General features: G+C 37.2%; 1 protein-coding gene and 1 long non-coding RNA gene across 51 annotated transcripts in view; both read left to right on the top strand.

Annotated features, from left to right (window-relative positions):
• TCF4 (transcription factor 4) overlaps positions 1-22,500 on the top strand; it is a 370,299-nt gene that overhangs the window by 275,301 nt on the left and 72,498 nt on the right. The gene's annotated exons all lie outside the window — the stretch shown is intronic.
• LOC116561846 overlaps positions 20,403-22,500 on the top strand; it is a 14,881-nt gene continuing 12,783 nt past the window's right edge. The window contains exon 1 of the long non-coding RNA XR_004273630.1: positions 20,403-20,438. This is a non-coding gene — a long non-coding RNA (uncharacterized LOC116561846). The remainder of the gene's footprint in view (positions 20,439-22,500) is intronic.

The following is a 22,500-nucleotide window of genomic DNA, read 5'->3' as shown; positions in this document are numbered from 1 at the left end:
GCAGATTTTTGTTTATTCTACAGTGTGTATTCTGCTGGCTCTAATTCTGCATTGAGCGGCTTTTGATTTGGTGCCAGACATGTTGTGGAGATTGTATATACCATGCGTTAATTGTTCAAAATGCCTATCAAAGAGACTTTACATTTCTTAAGTTTCGCTTATCGTTTGGAGGTTGAATATCTATGCGTTTTTGTGTGTATGTGCATGTCTAACCAATGTGTGTTTGAACCTGAATTGTTGGAGTTAAGTATGGTCAGCTATTTGTTGCACAAGTTTTCATCTGAAGACAACACAGCACTGAAATTCCTCCTTTTTTCCCAGTGACAAGTCAATTACTTGTTTAAATTCAGTTTGAACTCTCTGAACTGAGAGAGGCCAGAGGAAGCAGGTTTTCCTTGTGAATAAACAAAAGAAGAAAAATGGAAAATCATACCAAAACACAGTGATTTTAGATTGTGGGAAGAATATAATTAAGCATTACAACAATTATGGTTTCTTCTTTTATGAACAGGCAACTATATGGTTTGTAAAATCAGTTGTCCTCTTAACTTTCTACCAGAAATATAATCAATGATATTTCAGGACAAACCAAAGAAAATGTGAATTTTTTACTACCCTAAGTTAGGAAGCGTTTCCATGTCTATATCCCACAACAAATTTGTTTCCTCGTTTCTGTGAACAACCTGTGTAGAAGTGTAGACTCTGAAACAAATACTTAACAAAAAATTATAACGCAAGAGCTATCAAAGAATACGTTTTGGATATAAACCAGAATATATTTTTAAAAATCAGCTTCTCCTCAGGTGAGAGTTTAATGAACTTGACCAAATAATTTTTGTAATTTTTTTTTCCCTCTATGCATTAGAGGTTTACAAGCAAATGAATCCCAATCTTAGCTTAAAAAAAAAAAATTAAAGCACCACTTCTGAACTACAAAACAGATTTTTTTTTTTTTTGGCGGAAAAATCAGTAGCTTATTTTATGTTGGAAATACAAGCTTACATTAAAGTGTACCGATGTATCTGTCCTCATTCAGGCTATAAGAAGTATCAGGCATTACCTGCTCTACAGTAAATGTAGTTCTGGCTCTAAATTTTGATTTTTCTAAGTTCTTACATGTTCATTGAATAAGAATTTTAATAAGTGATTATTTGGTCAAATTTCACACATCTAATAATGTAGCATATCCACAAAGATAAAATTATGGCAAATAAAATTGAAAACAAAAGTGGCGAAATTTCCTCCTAATGGTAATTTAAGATCACATCATCAGCTCTCGCCAGCATGTGCATGTGTTAAACCGTATAGAGAAACCTATAATTATTGTAATTGCTCTTTTTGCTTTATACTAACAAGCTTCAAACCATGTTTCAAAGTAGTTGTTTTGAAATAGTTATTTGTCAAATCATCAAATCTCAGAAAGTGAATGGTAATGAGCTTTTCATGTTTATATTCTGACTGTTGGTCATATTATGCAGCTTTTCAAGTCCATAAAGTTCAGAGATGAAACTGGATGTTAATTATTTCTGATATCAGGGCCAAAGAATAAAATAATGTCGTGATTCCTGCTTAAGGTGAAAAATTAGGAATGTTTGAATATCACAGTCTCTCAATTGGGAAATGCTTTCTTAGAAGAAAGTTTTCCTGTAAATAAGTAACAATATTAGTCAGCAACCTAAATTTTTTAAAGCTAAAATTTGGGGTATGAAGAGTTTAGCTTTTTCTCATTTGTCACAGGAAGTGCTAACATAAAATATCAATATTTAAATAACACCACTAATAACATTTTTCAGTATATTTTACATATGACTCTTTTTTCCCCTCCAGACCTCACAGTTGGTTGGAGCAGCCATCCATAGGACATAGGTAGCCACTGGGTTTTAAAGTTTCCAATAGTGTGTCAACTATGCAAATTACATTTGGCATTTTAAAAATATATTTCATATACTTACTATTTTCAGAACCATGATTATAAATGAAAGCAGCCAGTGTAAATGCTTTATTTTTTTTTTAATACTGTTTACTTGCTATTACACAGCAAAAATTTGCTTAGGCCACAAAGTAATCAAATTTTTAAATCCCCAGTGGTTCAGGAACATAAAACATATCAAAGAGAAAGCACATAGGAAAAACTTATTTTTTTGTGAGCTTATTTTTTAAAATGTAGTTGGCACTTTACCCATTTAAAAATAACACTGAAATTTTTTTTTCTTTCATGCTTCATTGCTTTAAAACAAAATTATGTGGATTTTGTTCTTTACATTTAAGCTGATAAAAAATTCACCATACACTTAATCTTGATATTGTGGCTACATCTTGCTCTCCTACCTCTGATTAAATTTTCAAAATCCCTACCTGAGATTCACAGATACCAGTTTGAACATTTCTGTGAGGCTAATTTCTCAGGGAAATAATATTGATCAGTTACATCTTTGGTGAATGTTTTTAAGTTCCTAATTTCTGCTAGGTCTGAGCGTTTTAAATATAGTGTTGGTAATGGATAAGCATCCTTCTAGCACTAGGTGATGGCATTGTTTCAGGCAGAATGAAGAGGAAGGACATTGGCATAGGGAAAAGAGGGTTGGGAGCAAAGTGGTCAGGAAAAAAGATCTAATAGCTGATGCAGTCTTTTAAATACCTTTCCAACTGATCTACAGGAAATTGTGCCGAAGATTCATTTGTTTCCTGTTCCACTATAAATGTGGTTTGCATTACATCCCCTATTCGGCTTTTTTGTTGTTGTTGTTTTGTTTCTACTAAATTGCAGTACCACGATGGAGGCTTGAGAATAAGTGATGTCTTCCTTTATAACTTATCTTTTAATAGCTTGATCACAATTTGACTGTAGACACTGTCAGATTTCATTATTATGAGTTTTGTATGTGTGTGTTTCCAAGCCTACTTGAAACTTCTATTACTGCTCTGCCACTAAGAAAAAAAAATGCTGCAGTATAAGTTCTTTAGAATCACTATTGTAAGTCAGATGCATGGTCTACATGCTGCCATCAGGGATCTATTAAAGGACTCTTGTTTTCTCATTCAGAAAATTTAGAGATTTTAGATGTGGTTCTGGCAATTGTTAAAGTTGTTTGAATTCAGATTTACTTTTGCCTTAAGAAGAAAATGCAGTGGAGACATCTATTTGCTCTGCACAACTGACCTAAATGGATGCCTTGTACCTGTGAGAATTTCAGTATAGAGACACATAAAAGATTACTGGGCTTCCCCCCCCCGGCAATATTATCAGAGTTACAAAAAAACTAATTTTTCACAGTCAATATAATTTAAAGACAATTTTAGATTTAAGTCTTTTCAAGTTTTTACATATTTAACTGCGCTTTACTTTTTAGCCCTTGATACTTCAAACATAACTCTGACACAGGCTAAAGTTATATACGATAAACATTATTGATTACTCAAAAAAAGGGATATCTGTATATTCATAAAATATTCATAATCTATTTAGGAATCCATCATAGTACTAAAAAAATGCAGTTGTTTGTATACCAGGAAAAATAGATCAATAGTGACAAAAGTAGAAAACATACTTATATAAAACTGTTCTCCTTTAGTGTGAAGCGATCTACTGAAAGTTATACTTTGAATTTTCAGAAAATGTCCAGAGTTGTAGGCTTTTTAACATTTCAAATTCTATAATAAACTATTTGGCACATTATATCATTTTAGGTATATAGGTATCATGGCATTTTATTAAGCAAAACAATTTTTTTCTTCTGAAGAACACTTCTTAAGGTGGAAATTTCTGGTTTTGAGCTTGAAAGTGGTTTGAGAATTATACATTAACTCCACGTAAACTTTGGAAGACTTTCCCTTTTGCAAGGCTGAAGATCCATAACTTGGTTCCAAACTAGAACCTTTTATTTGCAGATGTATTTATGGCACAATACCACATTCTGATTCGAACTTGAGTTCACATTTCTGATATTTCTGTCTCTAAATTCTGTGTTGCTCCTATTTACCTAGTTTTCTTCCCATTCTTCTTCCTAATTTCTTAAATAAATCTGTACATATACATTGGGGTATTTAATCAAACAAGATGACACTACGCTTCTAAAATTCTATTTAGGAGAATATACTACTTGAAACTCCTCACCTTAAAAAAGGGGGTTGAAGAGTGGGTTTGAACACCTGAGAAATCAGAGGTGGGGGCAGTGTAGATGATGGTGTAATTCCAGGCTCCACCGAAAAAATGCAGGCTTTGGCTGGCATCCCCCAGGGACCTAGCTCTGTGCTTTCCTGGAGACCAAATTACACTCATCTCGGGAGAGGGCACATTGAGGTAATTGGTGGGAGAGAGTTGAATTCCAGCTGCTTCCATTGTAGCTGACCTGAAAATGAATAGGGATGTTAATAGTGGAGGCTAACATTTGACTTGGCTTCTTCACCTCCACAAACCTAAGGGTGAGAATTATAGAGTACTGAATGACTGCACCAATAATCATCCTGTTTAAGTGGGAATTGCTATGTTGGGAAAAACTTACACCATTTAAAAAATAGTTGATGCATTTACCAACCACAGTCCCATTACTGTAGCCCAATAAAGTTTATCCACAGTATGGAAACACTCCTTGTTTTTATTGTCAGCCATCTAGTGAGTGTGCATTGGATCTTCACCTCTTTGGTTACCATTTTAAAATGCTCCTACTGAAAGACATTTGGAAGGCACCAGAATCCCATTTCCAAGAGGGGAATCAAGATACAAGTGCTCTGTACTCTCTTTCTCCTAGAATGTGTGGTCTTTTTTTTCTTTTTAAGGAAAATACGATATGACTCAATAGCTTTTCTAACGAATAAAACAAATTAAATTGATGTTACATGCATATTTAAACCCTATCCAGTTAAGTACTGATGTGATTAAAATAATCAAATGTATTACTTAAAAAATTAAAAAGGATAAATTCTGCACCCCATTATTTTATTGACTTTTAAATATAAATTGCAGAAATGTTTACATTCCTAATGGCATTATTAAGCTAAACTGACAAATCAGAGGAAAAAGTTGATTGGCCAGCACATTATTATTTCTGCACCTGTTATTACAGCAGTGGAGGCTCAGCATTAAAGGAGCTGGATGGATGCTGTTTTCTTAGGCTTCCTTTGTGTGATGTGGGGGTTGGGATAAATGTGTAACAAGTATAGTTTCACTTTGTAGTGCCTTTTTGTGTGTTGATGTGATTAAAAGACTACAGTGTTTTTTGTGTAGCTTTGAAATTAATATGTAAATAATAGGGGATGTTAGGGCCTCCTTCTACCTGCTGCACTAAACTCCCCTAAGCCAAATGGAGTGGGGATCAGTATCAACTTTTTTCATACAGGTTGATTAGTTGCAAATATCACCAACTTTTAATCTCTACTCTGAATTTGTAAGGGATGGGGAGGGAAACATCAAACTCATTTAGATAGGATTGAAGATCTGGGATGAAAATATTTTAAATTTTTATTTTCTATTTATATATCAGCCAGGATGTTAGGAGACCTTGAAAACATTTTGAAAAAGTTGTGTAACATGACCAAGGCTTTGGTATAAGATTTTACTTTTCTTCTGGTTGAGTTCTTCTTTGTCTTAATCATACAATATCATTTCTCAAACACTTGAGCCCAGGTCTCCACTGGAGCATAGGTGGCAATAATCGTTTGTTAATATAATTCTAGAATTTCTTGGGTGTTCATTATCCATAATTCATTTCACACACAGAAATCTAAACTTTCTGCAGCCAGTGGAATAAATAATGCCCTCTCTGTCCTTTCATTTTCTTTTTAAATTCTGAGCTCTTTAGGAATGTCATTATAGTCTTTGAAACATAATGACATTGGATTTGGTTTGAAGAGGGGAGAAGGGGGAACTTCATTTCAAGCCATCCAGTGGCTAGTTTGAGTTTGCAAAGAAATGGATACGATGCCATTATTTTCTGCAAGATACCAGTTAACACTATTCTCCTATCAGTTTAGACTTTGTCGGATAAATAAACTGATAATTTAAATTCCTAGATTTTAATAACACTTAATATGTAGCATGGATCCCACTTAATCTCTCCCCTGGCTTCACAGCAAAATGTTTACATAAAGTAACTCTCAATTTTGATATCAGCTATTTAACTCAGTCTTTCCTGAGTTAATACTATTTTCTTAATTAAACATGTTCCACAGTTAAAAATGATGTTCTCTGTTCTTTTGAGCCATCTGTTTGCTAGGTCAGTAAAGAAAGAAATGGGAGCCTGATTTTATTTTAAAGCAAATAAGTTATTACTCTACTATTGTATTAGACATTCAGCTTCAGAGGGAGTAAAAGATGAAATTCCATCACATTTCCATTTTGTTACATTTGCACCAGAAACTTGTATGCTCAAATTGGTTATTTTCAACTCATGACAGCTGTGATATTTAAAATGATCACAGCTGTTGTGACTTAAAATTGATTTTTCTATTAACACCTGAGAAAAAGACCTGTGCCGTATTAAAAACTTAAATAAGGTAACTGTAAAATTAGATGTGTTGATGTGAATCTGGTAATCCTACTTCCCAGAGGTTGCAAAGTGCAGCAAACCTCTAGTATGCTTCCAGGGAATGAGCTGAAGCTGCTAGAAATAGATGCATGATTGTTAAACGCGTTTACGTTTTAAAGGATTCCTGTAATAGCAGATCCTCTTGGCCCAACTTTACAGTGCCACTTTTGCTGATAAAATCATCTAGGATTCAGTTTCCTTAATTAACCTCAAGAAAGATGACTTACGTGAATCATGATATCCTAACCTCTAGACTATAGAAGCTGCTTTACCTTCCAGATATGATACTGAAAAATGCAAAACCATGCTGAATGTTCCTTATGAAGGAAGTTTTGGTTTTATAGTCCTTTTCCTCCATTATTTTTAGACAATGAAAAAGGAAAAACAGATGAAAAAGGAGAAATAGATCATGGCCAACTAGTTTTAGGTTAGTATTTGTTTTTGGAATATTTAATACATTTTTAATCTTCACATTGAAGATCCATTTAACCTGTTCTAAAGTTAGATGGTGATTCCTGGGTTCAGTTGGTCTGTTTAGATGTTTACCTTCTTGGGATAATCAATTTTAGAATCTTGCATCTGTCAATAGATGACCTATCTAACAACAAAACCAATTTAAGAAAACATAAATATATTTATACATTAAGATATTTTTCTGTTTTGAGTTAGATGATGTAGTGTATAAAACATATAGCAGGCCTGATGTGGAATTATTTATAGATAACAGTGTCTTCACAGATGCATTGCCAATAGGGAGCTATGTAGATTAAACTCTTTGGCTGGTCCTAGGCCTCTTACCTGTGTAACTCAATCAGAATTGAAAGCATGACAGGTTTTATGATGATGAATGTATGGCTGGATTGGAGAAGTATGGTTGGGTGGGTAGATAGATGGATAGATTTCATAACCAGACAGTAATAGATAATGCCAATTATTTATTACTCAAACTTGTTTATTCATCAGAAACTTTATACAGTGTATTATTTTGATTACTACATGTAGTTCAGAACTATTAGTTGAAAATGATAAAATATTTTAAAGCACATAATCAAGATGGCTATAGAGTTGGTTCTAAAAGTTCCAGATGAACATAGATTACCTATTTCAAAGTTAGAGACTAAGACCGTTGAGCGCCATAAGATCACAAAGTCAGACGATGACATACTAAGTGATCGTGGGTGTCAGTAGCTATTTCCTTGTTTAGTTAAAAGAAGATACTCTCAGAGATGGACATTGTTTATATGAAGATTTAAGAAAAAGCGGATATTTGTTGCTGACAGACTAAGATTACACACATACATCTTTAGAACAGGGGTATTCCCCAGGGGACATACAGCAATATCTGGAAACAATTTTGATTGTCACAACCGTAGGGGTCAAGCAGGGCTTGCTACTGGCCTTTAGGCCTGGAGGCCAGGGATGCTGCTAAGCATCTTAACTGTGTATAAGACAGACGCTCAGTATTGCTGAGGTTGGGAAGTCTTGCTTGCAAAGTAGTATATCTGGACACTAAGAATGAAATAATGTCATAATAAGTTGCATAATTAAATTTTGGCATTATGAGGCATTTATAGAGGATAGCATTTTTTTTGTTTTCTTTCCAAAACAGTTTTTCTTCTTCTTTTTTTTTTTTTGGCATAGCACACTATAGCATTGCCCAGGTATTTCTACCTTTTACCATGAACATGTGAGATTTTATAGTGTATTAAATATTGTACATTATTTGTGAACCAACTGGAATGGCTTCAAAGCAGCTGTTAGAATATGTTGAGTCAATAATGTACACGTCTGCATATCCTGAACATATATTTATGTCTTACCTTTTAAAATATTTAGAACTCTTATCAGTGTAACTGTTGGTTTATCTTGAATCATCCTAAATGAAGAAGCATATTACCATCTTTTCTCTACAGGACATAAAGTGAAAAGGAGAAATTAGCATAAAGAAACTAATTAATAATTATGTTTGAAGTTTTTTGGCATGATGGACATTGTTTGCTTCATCATTAATATCATAACATTATATTGCCTGTCATCAAGGAAAGATTAAAAATTAAAGCCAACATTGAAGACTTTCTTTTCAGCTTTCCCAATAATGCAGCTCCTTTACCTCCTCACAACTGGGGATCTCTCTTCCTGCCACCGCTGTGCTTCCCCTCATTGTGGATAATTCTCGGCCATGATTTGGAAGTGATTTTGAAACCTCAGTTGCCTTCCCTAGCACCCTGTGGAAGAAGGTGGCAGGATCTGGTGGCTGAATCTTACACCTGCCAACTTTTAGACCTCGCTCCTTAGGTGCCAAAGTTTGGAGCTAGATGCCAAGCCTCACAGTAACTTGTGCCACTCAATTTTCTCCCCATGCTATATAAGATTATCCAACGTTTGATGAGAGTAGAGATGGCAGCTGGGCACAGGAATGGCAACTCTGATTTGCAGTGTATCTTTGGTGTACGGATATGCTTTCGCTTATTAACCCATTAGCTAATGGAATTTCAGTTCCTTCCCATAGGCATTCTGAGACCCTGCACTTCACTCTTGCTGTTTCCCTGTCCAGCTTGGTACAGCACAGTCCGGTAAAGTCACACTGATGTGTTTAGGTTAACTTTGTACATCACACCTGTAACCATCTTATAAGTTTGCTTTAAACTGGAATTTGAGCTGTCTTCCACCTTTTACTGTGCTTTTACTGTACGGCATTGTCTGTACTCAAAGTGAGCAGCTGAAAAGAAAATTTTAACATTTTTTGTGTGTGCCAGACAAGTGATAAAGATGACTGTTTTTTATGATAATTTTTTATTTGAGTATTTCTGTTTCTGGGAGACGGTAATTTTTTAAAATCGTGAATGTACTGTAAGCGAAACTCTTTGAGGGAGTACTGACCTTTTTTTGATCAGTCACTCATTATCTGTGTTGCACTCTCAATATTTCTCTTATATTCCATATGTCCCTCTGAATAATTTTAGAACAATAACTTGCTTACACAGTGTTTCTAGAATATGCTTCAGGAAGCTTGCCTGTGTGGTATTTAACTCAGACTTCCATGGAGTATAAAACCAATCTTACTGTGACTTTCCTTTAATTATTAGGAAAGCGACTTACAGTTAAAGCTTACAGAAAATATTATAGCAATAATTAATATCCAGTAAAATATAGCTGCAAGCCTTGGTGCTTTCAGACATTTTCTCAACCCAGTTCTAATTTAATCACCACTGTACCCCAGTAAGATAGGTAATACAGAAGTTACCATCCCATTGCACAGGCAAAGCCTGGCCTGTCCATTGAGGTAGCCACTGGCCCCATGTGGCTATTAACATTTAAATGTAGGCCAGGCACAGTGGCTTATGCCTGTAATCCCAGCACTTTGGGAAGCTGAAGCAAGAGGATGACCTGAGCCAAGGAGTGCAACATCAGCTTGAACAACATTGGGAGATCCTGTCTCTACAAAAAGTTTAAAAAAAAACAAACAAAAAAAAAAAAAAAACAGGCATGGTGGCACATGCCTGTATTCCCAGCAACTCAGGAGACTGAGGCAGGAGGATCACTGAGCCCAGGAGGCTGAGGCTGCAGCAAGCCATGATCATGCCCCTGTGGTTCTGCCTGGGCAGCAGAGCAAGACTCTGTCTCTAAAATAATAAATAAATAAATAAATAAATAATGTCAGTCAATGAGAATTAAGTAAATTTTTAAAACATTATTTCCTTAGTTGCACTAGCTAACTCAATTGTCATATGTGATCAGTGGCTACTGTATTAGCACAGATATATATTTGCCTCATTGCAGAAGTGCCATGGGGAGGTGCTGGCCTGGAAATGGAAGCATCGAGGGTTTAAATAACTTGCTGAAGATCATGTGGGTCATGATATAACTAGAGAGTCAGTGTTGCTATAAATTCCAATAGGATAGTTTTATATTTTTATTAGCTTTATTTTCAAATATCTGAGGGAAGAATTGACATTTTAATGCTACCTCGTAGCATTTTACTGAATGCTTATCTCAACTGAATTTAAATTTACAGCTCAAGTTACGCAAACTTTTCAAAGGATACAGCCCTTTGCCTGTCTGTGCACAGTGGGGACCTTAAATCTCCTTCCTCTTAGTCAGCCAGTGAGACGCTCCAGCAGGGACCATGTCTTAATGCATCTTTGTAGACCTTTTGGCATACAGTAGACAACCAAGAAATGTTGATGCAGCCAAATGAATGGTCACATCCACCATACGGGCATATGTCCATACATACAGGTAGACAAGACCTTTGGGTAGAATGCTCTCCAGAGAGCTGGCCTCTGCCAAATTTTACAGAGCTCAAGCCTCTGCTCTGACTGTTACAGTAAAAAGTGGTATTTTATCAAAAGTTAAATTGGATTCAGTATTCACTATTTGGGTAATGGGTACACTAGAAATCCAGTCCCCACCAGCATGCAATATACCATGTAACAGTAAGCACGTGTACCCATTGAATCTAAAATTTTTTAAAAAATACGTATTTACTCACGTGATCCAAATATTTCTTCATAGTAAATGAAAACATCTGTCCATCTTGTCCTTAGCAGTCATTGAGTCCCTAACCTGACTTTGTGTTGTTATAAAATTGTGTCACATCTTCCCAACAGGCTCTCTTTATCCTCCCCTCAAAGATGAACACAACAATATGATAATGTATGTAGAGCTGCTTAGTTAATATTTGTGGAGTGAACCAATAAATATAGAATGTTTTTTAATGTTAACGTTTCTCAAGGTTACTCCTGTCTAAAATAGTTTTGTGGGACATTATTTGTAATTTGCTTAAGTAGGTACATACCTACATACATAATATCTTTCCATTCCCCACATTACTGAGTTGGACAAACGTGCCCAGTTAATGTTGGTAGTGCTGAAGGCCACATCACACATGCACTCAAAATTGTATTAATTACTTTTCATTGATAACCATAGAGGGCAGTAGGTGAATGGGCTAGCCCTAGGCTGTTAATCAGCACTGGAAATGAGATTGTTGGTGCCTGGTACCTGTGCTACTTTAACAGGTGAAACAATTCCAGAGCTTTCCCCACCATCCTCTCATTGCTACAGTCTAGGCGTTGGCAACCCAGGAAGCCGTGGTGGCACAGACTGCCTTGAGCTTCTAATGGTATATGTAAGCCATCATTTTGTTGGTAATAATTATGGTGTTGAGAGGCATTTGTGTGCTGTGCCCTCTTTCAGCTTGTGCCACGTTTAGTTCCTGCTATGCAAATGCCGCTTTAAACTTAGAAATGCCAATTTGCATTAATATTTTGGTTTCATATAGCTAACTATTGCATTTCACAAACAAGTGCATTTTAATGAGTACTGGCAGAATGATTTAAAAATGTTATTTATTAAATACTATTGTAGACAATGCAGTTGTTTGTGGCCGAAAACTATTAAGATGAAATAGAATGTGTGTTGAGGCCACAGAGTACACCTCTTCAAGAGTATTTGACCCTGTGGCTTTCAGTGATGTAACAGCCAATGCTCTTCATGCAGGCTTGGAGGGCAGAGTTAATTGATATAAAATAGAAGCCATCGTACCATTGACATTCGGGTTTACTTTTAAAATTTAAACATATTTTTTCTACTTGACATTTGCCATAAGACCATAGGTCATTTACCTCTGAGTTATTGTGAAGGACTTTACCAGTCTTAAACACCCAAGTTGTAAAGCAGTGTTTTCTCATATCTTAACATTTTAATCTTAAATCCTGAAATGGAGTTTGTTGCTGCTTTATAATGTTTTTTCCTCTTCCTAAAAGCTTTTTAAATCAGAATTGTGGGTAAAAAAAATTTTGATGTACAATGTGTGGGAAAATAAAAATTTTGCAACTGATTTTCAGAAATGAACTATTTTAACACATGGACTTTTAATGCTGCTGTCATGGTTGTCATAGCTTGTGGTTCCTAATTATAATGAGCTTTTTTGGTGGTGTTATTGCAGTTGTTTTACCTCCCCCCACCCCTCCAAGTCTTCAACTCACTTTTCCCAGAAGGAGAGTTCCAAGCCTTTGAAAATTCTCATGATTTTGCAAATCCACTCTATTTTTGTCTAGAATACAGGAAAGTTAAAACTGTGGCTGGTATGATGCCATGTTTTGAATCCAATTTTAAAGCAACCCTTTGCAACCCAGGGAGTAAAGCTGACATCTTTGTATCTGTAATGAAGATAATTATACCTGCAAGGTGACATCACTAGCAAAGTTAACAAATACCCTTGAAAACGGAGTTCCTGGTCTTCTCTGAATTCTGTAGACCACATTTGGCATTTAACACTAGACACCTCTTTCATGCCTGTCGTTTGAGAAGTTGCTTTCAGATGAATTTACTAAAGCTGACTGACACAGGGTTAAATTAATTCTTTTCTCTATTACTCAAAGTGATACAGACCTTTCTTGGACTAATGTAGCTTAATTAGTGGTCAATTAAAACTGAACATTGCTGAATTGAAGTTCTTTGATCAAACTCCCTGGCATGGGCTCGCTTTCTTTAACTAGCCACCATCTTGAATTCATTTGGAATCAGTAGTATAAACAAGTTTAAAACTGGTTCTTTTATAAAAAAGTCAGCAGGCTTGTATAGCTGTGGTTTCTTTTTTTACTTCTGTAGGCGGCAATTCAAAGGCATGCTAAATGAAAACAGTACTACACCCTGAAAAAATTACATTTTTAAAATTAACACTAAGCAGTCAGAAAACAGTCAACACTGTTACCTGTTTATTGTAGATACATTTATCCTCTGTCTAGAACAAATAATTAATTAATAATTCATTTCCCAATCAGTGGTTGATTTTATTGTTACATGGAAGGTGAAAAGAAAACTCCCCACCCTCCCTTGCAAAGTCTACAGTTACAACAAAAAGTGAAACAAACAAAATCCAACCTACTTGTTGGGAGTAGTCAGAAGGGCACCGTCAATGGAGATGTGCCCAGTTGCTCCTAAATTCATTGTTTGTTACTCTTGGGAAGATGTTTCACTCTGTGTGTTTGGAGTGGGAGTGACACACTACTTCATTTACTTGTTGATTTCATCATTTATTTTGGAGGGTATTATCCCACCAGTATGGAAACTGATACTGACATATATTTCATACAAATCACTTGATTAAAATTACACATTGCTTTTGTTAGAATTTGGGTGAAGTTACAAAAAAAGGGAATTAGGGGAGCTGAAAACTGGGGCAGAGGAAGTCATAAGCATCTGCAATAAGATCACCCTGTGCCATTTATCCAGTTACATGTCTTAATGTTTAAGTGTATATGCCCTTCTTGTTTAAACATAAATTCATACCATTCCGTAATCCTAGTTTTGAAAGCTTAACAACCAACAACATACATCATAGCTGGCATTCAGTTAGTGCTATGCATTCTGAATTAAAACTGGTACTTTTGTACTGGAAATAAAAGTAATAGATTAGGTATAAATAGATAATTCGCTTAGTTCATAGTGGTTTCTTCTGATTTTGAAAATTTTCACAGAAAGAGCTAAAGAAAATTTGGAAGTAAACATGTACAGTGTTCCCCCTGTAAATGACAGAATTTTGTTGGTTTTCATTACTTGGATCCAAAAATTATAGTTATAATCAATAATTAAAATTAAAAATTTTACCAGTTGACAGAAAGAGAAATTGTTTATAGTCAATGTGCCTTTCAGCATTCTCTCTTGCCTTCTCCCTAAAGGGCTGATTAGGATGTAATAATTGGGGATGATAGCGGGAGGAAGACGACAATTCCATTTAATTAAAGATAATTTATTTTACTTTAAATTGGTGATGTCCCACATGAATAAGAGTAGATTTAGCAGATAGATTTATTAATGGGTACTGACATCTCAGTTGACAGAAAAAGCAAACATTTTCTTTCCTCATTGTTTTTATTGTGTCCCGGCACCTGAAACTGCTGTCACCCTGCTTCCTTTGCTGCTTGACAGAGCTGTAGACTTTTCCACCAAATATGCAATTATTGGTTTATCATTGAAACAAAGTTGATCCTCTTCTGAGTTAAAAACCAGGCCAGGAGCTTGAAAGGCTTTTCAGGCTTTCAGAACTAACACTACAAAGGCTCTCTTCTTAAATCACATTTTCTTGACTGATCCTTCCCACATCTAGCTCATGGGTAGGTTGAGCCTCTTGAATAAGGACCAAAGATTTCCTTTGGTCTTGGGTGAGGCACTTGCATGAATATTTCTTTAATACTTTGAATATCTTGGATAATGAAGTGTACCCCCCAAAAACTATCATTTGCATTACTTAGGTTCATTCCTGACAAGAAATTGTGTCCTTGTGTGATATGTTCATTGTTGTTCATGCAATTGTAAATGGGTCTTGGAAGTCAGGGGAATTTCTTTTTTAAAGTTAGGAAGCAGAGGCAAGAAATGCATGATATTGTTTTCCTGTAATCTCCTCAGCCTATAATGGTTGTAAAGGTGTGCTGTTGTTTAGCATACCTTTAGCAAAATTGTATTTATAATTCTGTACATTCTAAGGCACTTTTAAAATGCTGCTGACAAACTGCATTCTGTTTTTCAGTTTCTATTTGATCTCCATTCCATTAGGTTTATTCTTCTTACCCTCACACCAAATTCCTGTATTCTTATTTATGTTTTCTGATGTTCAGTTGTTTCTATATGCTTGCCTAGTATGTTTCTTTCACACCATCTTCTTCCCTGAATGAAATGCAGACCACTCCAGGCACCTCTTTCCTTCTGGGCTACTTTTCCTACTCACGACTGCCACCATTCACACTGACCTCCCAGCTTTACTTACATTTGTTTCTCCTGCTGCTTTGTTGCTTTAATTTTCGTAAATATTTCCTTATGCTAATATCCTTCTCCAGCCTCTTTAGATTTCAGTGGTGTGCCTTTCCAGCTTTATTTAGAAAATTAGGCCATATAACAAATGTTTACACAATAAAAAGGAAAATGAGATTGTTTCTTTCTTTTTTGGAGGTGGAGAGGTGAGAAAGTTGTGGTAAAGTTTTTCTTTTATTTTAAACCAGATGGATTTATTTTGTCCTGCTCTGCCATTTCACTATTTCAAATTGATTTGAAATCAGTAATGGTGTTTTCAAGGATGGATTTTTATTAAATCTTGGTTTTCATGTTGTGTTAACCTTTTCCTTCCCCTCAGCCAAAGGGTCTTGCTCCTTTATTCTGTCCATTTCACTTGTTTGTTTTAATAACCTGGTCTCTCGAGCCATTATTTTATCCTCAAATCCTGCCACTTTTATCCGTCTCTTTTTTTTATTGCTCTGTTTTTACTTCACCTTATATATTTTCCTCTTCTGTAATTATTGCAGAATCCATATTACCTTCCCCAAGATTCTAACAAAGAATGCTGGAAAAGGAGACATTGGGAAAGAGAAAATTTGCAAGTAATGGTCTTTGCTGAGCCCTGGGGAAGTCTCTGCTTGGATTTTTATATTCTACTACTTTTTCCCCCAGAGTTGTGCAGTTATGATTCTATGTAGTGGGGCCACGAAGGCAAGAGTTCAAATAGACTAACACTGATCCTTAATTGGAGGTGATAATCCTACATATAAACTTTCAGGAGGGAAAGCTATCCTGCATTTTATAGCAGGTAAACTCAGTTGCACCCGTTGCCAGTAGCTGGGTCAGCTAAATGTGTGTGTGTGTGTGTGTGTGTGTGTGTGTGTGTGTGTGTGTGTCTGTGTCTGTGTGTGTGTGTACTAGGAGTCCAGTTGGAAGTGGGAAGAGAAGAGGGTGATCTGCAGCCAGGCACTGTTGCTTTCAGTGAGTCTCAGGTGACTCCTTATGGCCTGGAACGGAATGGGCACTTGAATCAAAATAAAGACCTAGCCTGTAACTCAGTAGTATTGGTTCTTTCCTTTTCCACTTCCAGGCTATTTTCTTTCTTTTCTGTCTGTTTTCATTACTTCTATGGCAAGTTAACTTGCCATTTCTTAAACACCCTCAACCTTTTTGTCTCTTCCTTTACTTTTTTGCTTTACTGCTATCAAAGAGTTAAAGAATTCCATTAAATTGGAGGCCATTCCTCGCCATAACAGAAATCTGGATGGGATGCTTTTGACAACAGGCTCTCTTTAGTAGCTTCTCTCTACTCAGAAAGATGTCAGATATTTTGAGAAATAAATGCATTGCCCCAAACTGAAAACATCACCACTTTTATTCTGTAAAAAAGGCATCCAGGGAAGGAGGCCGCCTCTGTTCCCAGGAGGTCACAGGAACTGGGAGTGGCGAGAAGGAAGCTTCTAAACGGGGTCCAGATGCAGCTCTAACCAGGGGACGCATCATGCCTGGTCATTTGGGTGGCTGGGCTTGTCCCACCTCCCCGTCTTCATGCCCTCCTCCCAGTCTCATCCTAGGCCCTCCCACCCTTAGGCCAGCCACAGGCCTCGCAGCAGACATCTGCGGGTCTGAGTTTCATATATCCAGCATGAAGTTCCCTCTCTCCCGCCTGTTATGAATTCTGGGCTGTGGTCCTGCTTGCTCCTTGTGTGTCAGATTGAAGTTCTGATGCTGTCAGCCATGTCTGACCAATCAGCAAACAACACCACAGGATGAAATTTAAACAGTGCAGATGCTCAGATACAGGGCTATGTTGCCTGGACCACGAAGGGAAAGCAGAGGTAAGGTCAGAGTCTCCCCAAAGTGGTCTCTCCCGAGCCTGCCTGACTTGACACCTCTTGATCTGCACTGTGCCGCTTTGACTTGTATGTTACCCATTTGCTCTGCACTACTTCTGTCTTCCCTGGCATTCACCAGAACTTTCGTTTCAATTTGCTCTGCCCGGGTTACTTTACTACCTTCATTTGTTCACGTTTTTCTCTTGTATTGGTGACTGTCATTAGGAACGTTCCTGGATTGCCTCGAGTCCGAGGGTCCTTGGCAAGTGCCACCTCATTTAGGTCTTTTGTGGCCAGACTTTTAGGAATAGAGGACTGCTGAGGATCAGGGCAAATGGACGGAGTTAATAAGCCTTATTAATTTTCCCTCTGCAGGACAGTGGAATGTATCATTCCATTACAACCACGGTTTTGTTTCTTACCATTGTGATGTATTGAATTGTAAATTGAGCTTAAATCATCTTTTTTTTTTTTTCTCAGAAACGGTTTACTTAGAAAAGATATAAATAGATACAAACTAAATGAGGATGAATCAGCTCGTCTTCAAGAGTTTTAGGGAGGAAAAAAGGAATTGATATCTGTCCCTCACCACCCCCCACTTTTTTTTTTTTTTTTTTACAATTTTTGGTGTTAGCTTGCTAGATTACTGTTTGCAAAAGAAGAATGTCATCACCATCCTCTTCTGTTTTAAGTATTTCGTTGGTCCTTTTATAATTTAGAGTGTTTACATGGTTCCGTGCTCACTAGGCCCATCTGGAAAATATTTAAACTTCCTAAGATCTATAAGACTAAAATATCACATATAATGGGATAGGGAGAAGGAAGAAAAATTACAGCCATTGGGTGTGTTTAGAATAAGTTAGTTGTTTGTTCAGAAGCGGCTGCTGGAGGAATTGGAACAAATAGCTGTGTGCGGTGAACGGTTGGGTCCAGAGCTGTACGTTCCACCACAGAATGAGCCTTGGTTTGTGAAACTGACATTCTGTTGTGACTTCTAAATCCAAACAAATCTCTGCAAATTTCTGCCCGATCGAGTTAATAAGAAAATATATACATGCAGAGGCGAGAGCCGTATGCTACTTGCAGTTCTGTCAGTGTTGGTGGAAATAAGAGACGGATTTTACCTACTGTATTACATTCAACCAGCAATTGGCAGAACCCCCAGCTCAGCGGGTTTTCTTGACTTTTTTTTTTTTTTTTCTGCTGTGATAACAATGGGATGCAAAAAGAGCTTCAGAAAAGGAGAGCAGCAGATACGGAATTGGGGTCACTTTTCTTCTAATTGCCTTGTAATTGGGGAGTGGTTTCCACTTTCCCACTATCTCACTGGTGGGAGGGGAGGAAGACAGATGTGGCTTAGCAGTAACGAGCTTTCTCTAGGCCGGATGTGCTGAGGGACCAGGGGGGTCATTCCCTGCTCTGGGCCTGTGATCTGCTTCACACCTGTCCTCATTTTCCCCCATGATCGATGACCTTGTATTAACCCAGAGTGACCTTTTTGCCTTCGCCTGTTCTCTGGGACGAGCTCTTGGCTAGTGGACCCTCCTTCTCTCTGATTTACAGGTGGTTACTGGAGCCACATACACTTGTTTTTCATGGTGCACTGTGCACTTAGCAGCCCGGCAAGACCTGCAATTTCATCCCTCTCAAGGGGCCAAGCAGGGGATTGGAAGGTGGGAGGGAGGAGGGTGCCGCGAGAGAGGCTGCTGTGTGCATGTGCTTTTCTATTTTGTGGCTCATATGGTATCAATTACCATTTGATGGCAACGCCAGGCCTGAGGCCCTTCGCATGTTTGTCCTGTGAGAAAGATCTGGAAGAACCGACATATGGTTTTGATTGCAGCAATTGCAGGTTGATAGAATGAACGCAGGGGTGAGGTGGGTGAGTTTTCCTTCCGGCCCTTTCCACTATGGGTTGCTAATGTGCTTCGCTTGTGGAACTGGTCTTTTCATCATCCATCCCCTCCCCCCTTTCCCCCTCCTCCACCCCCCAACTCTCTACCACTTTGCATTCCCTGCCCCTGCCTTCCAAATGACCGCCAGGAACATGTGGCCCACATTAAGGACCTTCAATTAAAACAAACAAAAAAAATTGTCCACTCTTCTGTTCAATCCCAGAGCAGGTCAGTCCATCAAAATGGTCAGAAGTATACCACAGTTAAAAAACAAATGCATGGCATGGGGGCAGATTCCCTTCAGAAGCTTGGGACATGTTTTAAAATGACTATTAGTTCAGGTTGTTAAACATCGAAATGATGCCGAAAAATAGCAGCGATAGAGATTAATGTATTGTGATGCGGGTGTGTGTGTGTGTGTGTGTGTGTGTGTCTTTGTGTGTGTGTGTGTTTCATTTAAGGTACCTCTTGGAATTTGAGCATCTGCTGCATAGGGACGGGAAGATGATGATGATGGTAAGGAGTTCCTTGAGGTTTCATCTTCCAGTATATCCCAGGCCACAAGATGATAGAAAAGCAAGTGAGGCATGTGTGTGTCTATGAGCGTTTCCCTTCAGAAGGAGATGTTGGAGACTCATCTTCCATACACAGTGACTTCTCTCTTACTGAATTTGTGATGGTAGGGGGTGCTCCTCATTACTTCGGCTCAGCAGGGATTGCATCTGTGAATATGCCAAGGGAGGGTCTACTATTGGGGAACAGAGAGGCAAAAGAGGAGAAAAGAACATTACAGACACTTTGAATGTTATCCAGCGACACTTTTTTTTTGTTGTTCCAAAGTGACATCTTTCTATAATGCTTTCAAATTTATCTGTCTCGTACTCTGTTCTAAAATGGGTAGCCCGTGAGATTTTGACTTTTTTCACTTTGGCTATTGCATTTCAAAATATTGCTCACAATTAGGAATTTATACAGTTTGAAACAATAACGTGGTATCTCATGAGTAAATAAATGCTACCATCAACATCTTCCTTCTTTTAAACTGAAAACCAGCAAACCAGAACCAAAAGAAAAAAGAAAGGCAGAAACATGCCTCCAAGAATTTTTTTTTTTTTTTTTTTTTTTTTTGAGACTGAGTCTCACTCTGTCACCCAGGCTGGAATGCAGTGACTTAATCTGGGCTCACTGCATCCTCCACCTCCCAGGTTCAAGCAGTTCTTCTGCCTCAGCCTCCTACGTAGCTGGGATTACAGGCATCCACCACGACACCCAGCTAATTTTTTGTGGTTTAAGTAGAGATGAGGTTTCACCATGTTGCCCGGGCTGGTTTTGAACTTCGAGCCTCACATGATTCCCCCCACCTCAGCCTCCCAAAGTGCTAGGATTACAGGAGTGAGCCACTGCACCGGGTCAAGAAAGTCTTTTAAATGTGAGATGAGTTAGTTGTGATGGCCAGTTATTGAAACCTAATCACACTGGCCCTAATCACACTGCTTGACATACTTCTTCATGTTTATTTTTATGTTAGAGCTGATACAAAATATCTAAATATAAATATATATATATTTAGTTTTTTACTACCTTCTTTATCCAAAGGTAGTACAAACTAAAAAATTAAATTATTGATCTAAATTGTAGGGAAATGTCAGCATGATAGACTTTAGAAAGAAAACCGGCCATATCTTTACAATGGTTACTGAATGTGTGTCTTCACAAGGCTCCATTTTTTTTTCTTTGCTCAAGCTTTCTCCTTATAACGTAGAAATCAATGTATTAAATAATTGTGTCCTTTTTTTTAAGAATCTTGATGACAATTAAATTTTGCCATTTCAGAATCTTCATACAATGGGATAAGTGTTTTCAGAGATACGTTTGAATTCAGAGTAACTGGCGACTAATTGATTTGCTCTAGTTACATGCTTTCATGGTAGCTATTTGGTTATTTGCCTGATATTTAATGCACACATATATAGCCTTAAATCATTCAGTGTGATAGCCTAAGACAACATTTTTGGTTGCTGCTCATGCCACTAATAGCTGGATTTGAAGAGTGATGTATTGAGAAGTTTAATTTGCTGATTTTTTTTTTCTAAAAACACTGCTTTCCTGAAATATGTAGTATTGGAGCTCATAGTAAAAAACTAGTATATGGGTTGTGAGCCTGTCTTGGAACATGGTGGGTCACTTAACAGCAGCTGTGCTGGAGAGATATTTGATTTGAGAAGACTTTTTTGAATCTTCTCAGCCCTAACACCATTCTGGTTTTGAAATGGGAAAATGGAAAAGAGTTTTAGGGAATAGAGATATCTCAGCCTTGAAAGGTAGCATAGGTAGAAATCTTTCAGTTCTCACTCAGATTAACCAGCATTCCTAATCTGCCTCCCCTCACAGAGGACAAAGACTCGGCTGGAAATGTGGGTTTATATTTGTAGTGACACACTACAGAGGCATGAGATAGTGTTAGATACCGGCTGGATGCTTCGTGCCCAACATTAATTTGGTTTTCAGATTGAAATTTAGAACAGCTTACAGAGGAGCCAATCTTTTTTATATACAGCGCCTTTAATAAAAAAAGTGTTCACTGCTATTAAAACCTGATTCAGTCTTCTAAAATAATATTATATTCAATATAACTTTTAAAATGATCAAATTTAGGTGGATATCAATGATGTTAAAAGATAAAAGCCTTCTTACATGTAATATATAGTGTCTTAAACATTATTTTTTAAAAAGAGGATACTGCTTATGCCAAAAGTCTGAATATAGGGATACGCAAATTAACTGTCCTTGGAAGTCCTAAAAATTATTAATGTTTTCTTCTTTGTTTTTTTTTTTTTTAGTTTTTAGTTATTCACAAATGGAGAAATATTTATAAAATTATATTATTATTTGTAATACATACAAACAACCATTAGACCACACTTGAATCAGAGAGTTACATTTATAAATTGAGGAAGGAGGATGCCAGCACAATGCCTAATGGAATGAAAAATTGTGCTTATTTTCATAGGACTCTCTTGGAGAGGGGCTACTTTCCTCTCTCCTAATAGCCAGACCCCCTCCCTCAGCCCAGACACCGAGTTACAGAATGCATTCACTTAGTGTTTGAAGAGCTCATCACCTCCTTTTAAGATCCATTTTTGTTATTCGTACATTGCAAATATGTACTTTTATATACACAAGGAAGACATTACTAACTTCAAGAAGGACAGTTGCAATGAGGAGCAGGACAATACAGTAAGATACAAGCCTGCCAATGAAAGAATTATACTCAGACTTTATGTGATCTAACAGTTGAACAAAATTTGAACCTTTGAGGAAAAAATACTGGGGATTCTCATAAGTGTGTGTTCCTTCCTTCCTCCCTCCCTTCCTCCCTCCCTCCCTCCCTCCCTCCCTCCTTCCCTCCTTCCCTCCTTCCTTCCTTCCTTCCTTCCTTCCTTCCTTCCTTCCTTCCTTCCTTCCTTCCTT

This window comes from Sapajus apella, unplaced genomic scaffold (assembly GCF_009761245.1).
Source record: "Sapajus apella isolate SASKATOON/1434 unplaced genomic scaffold, GSC_monkey_1.0 scaffold30, whole genome shotgun sequence".
In the NCBI taxonomy this organism is placed as follows: Eukaryota; Metazoa; Chordata; class Mammalia; order Primates; family Cebidae; genus Sapajus; species Sapajus apella.
This window is presented reverse-complemented; position numbering and strand designations above follow the sequence as displayed.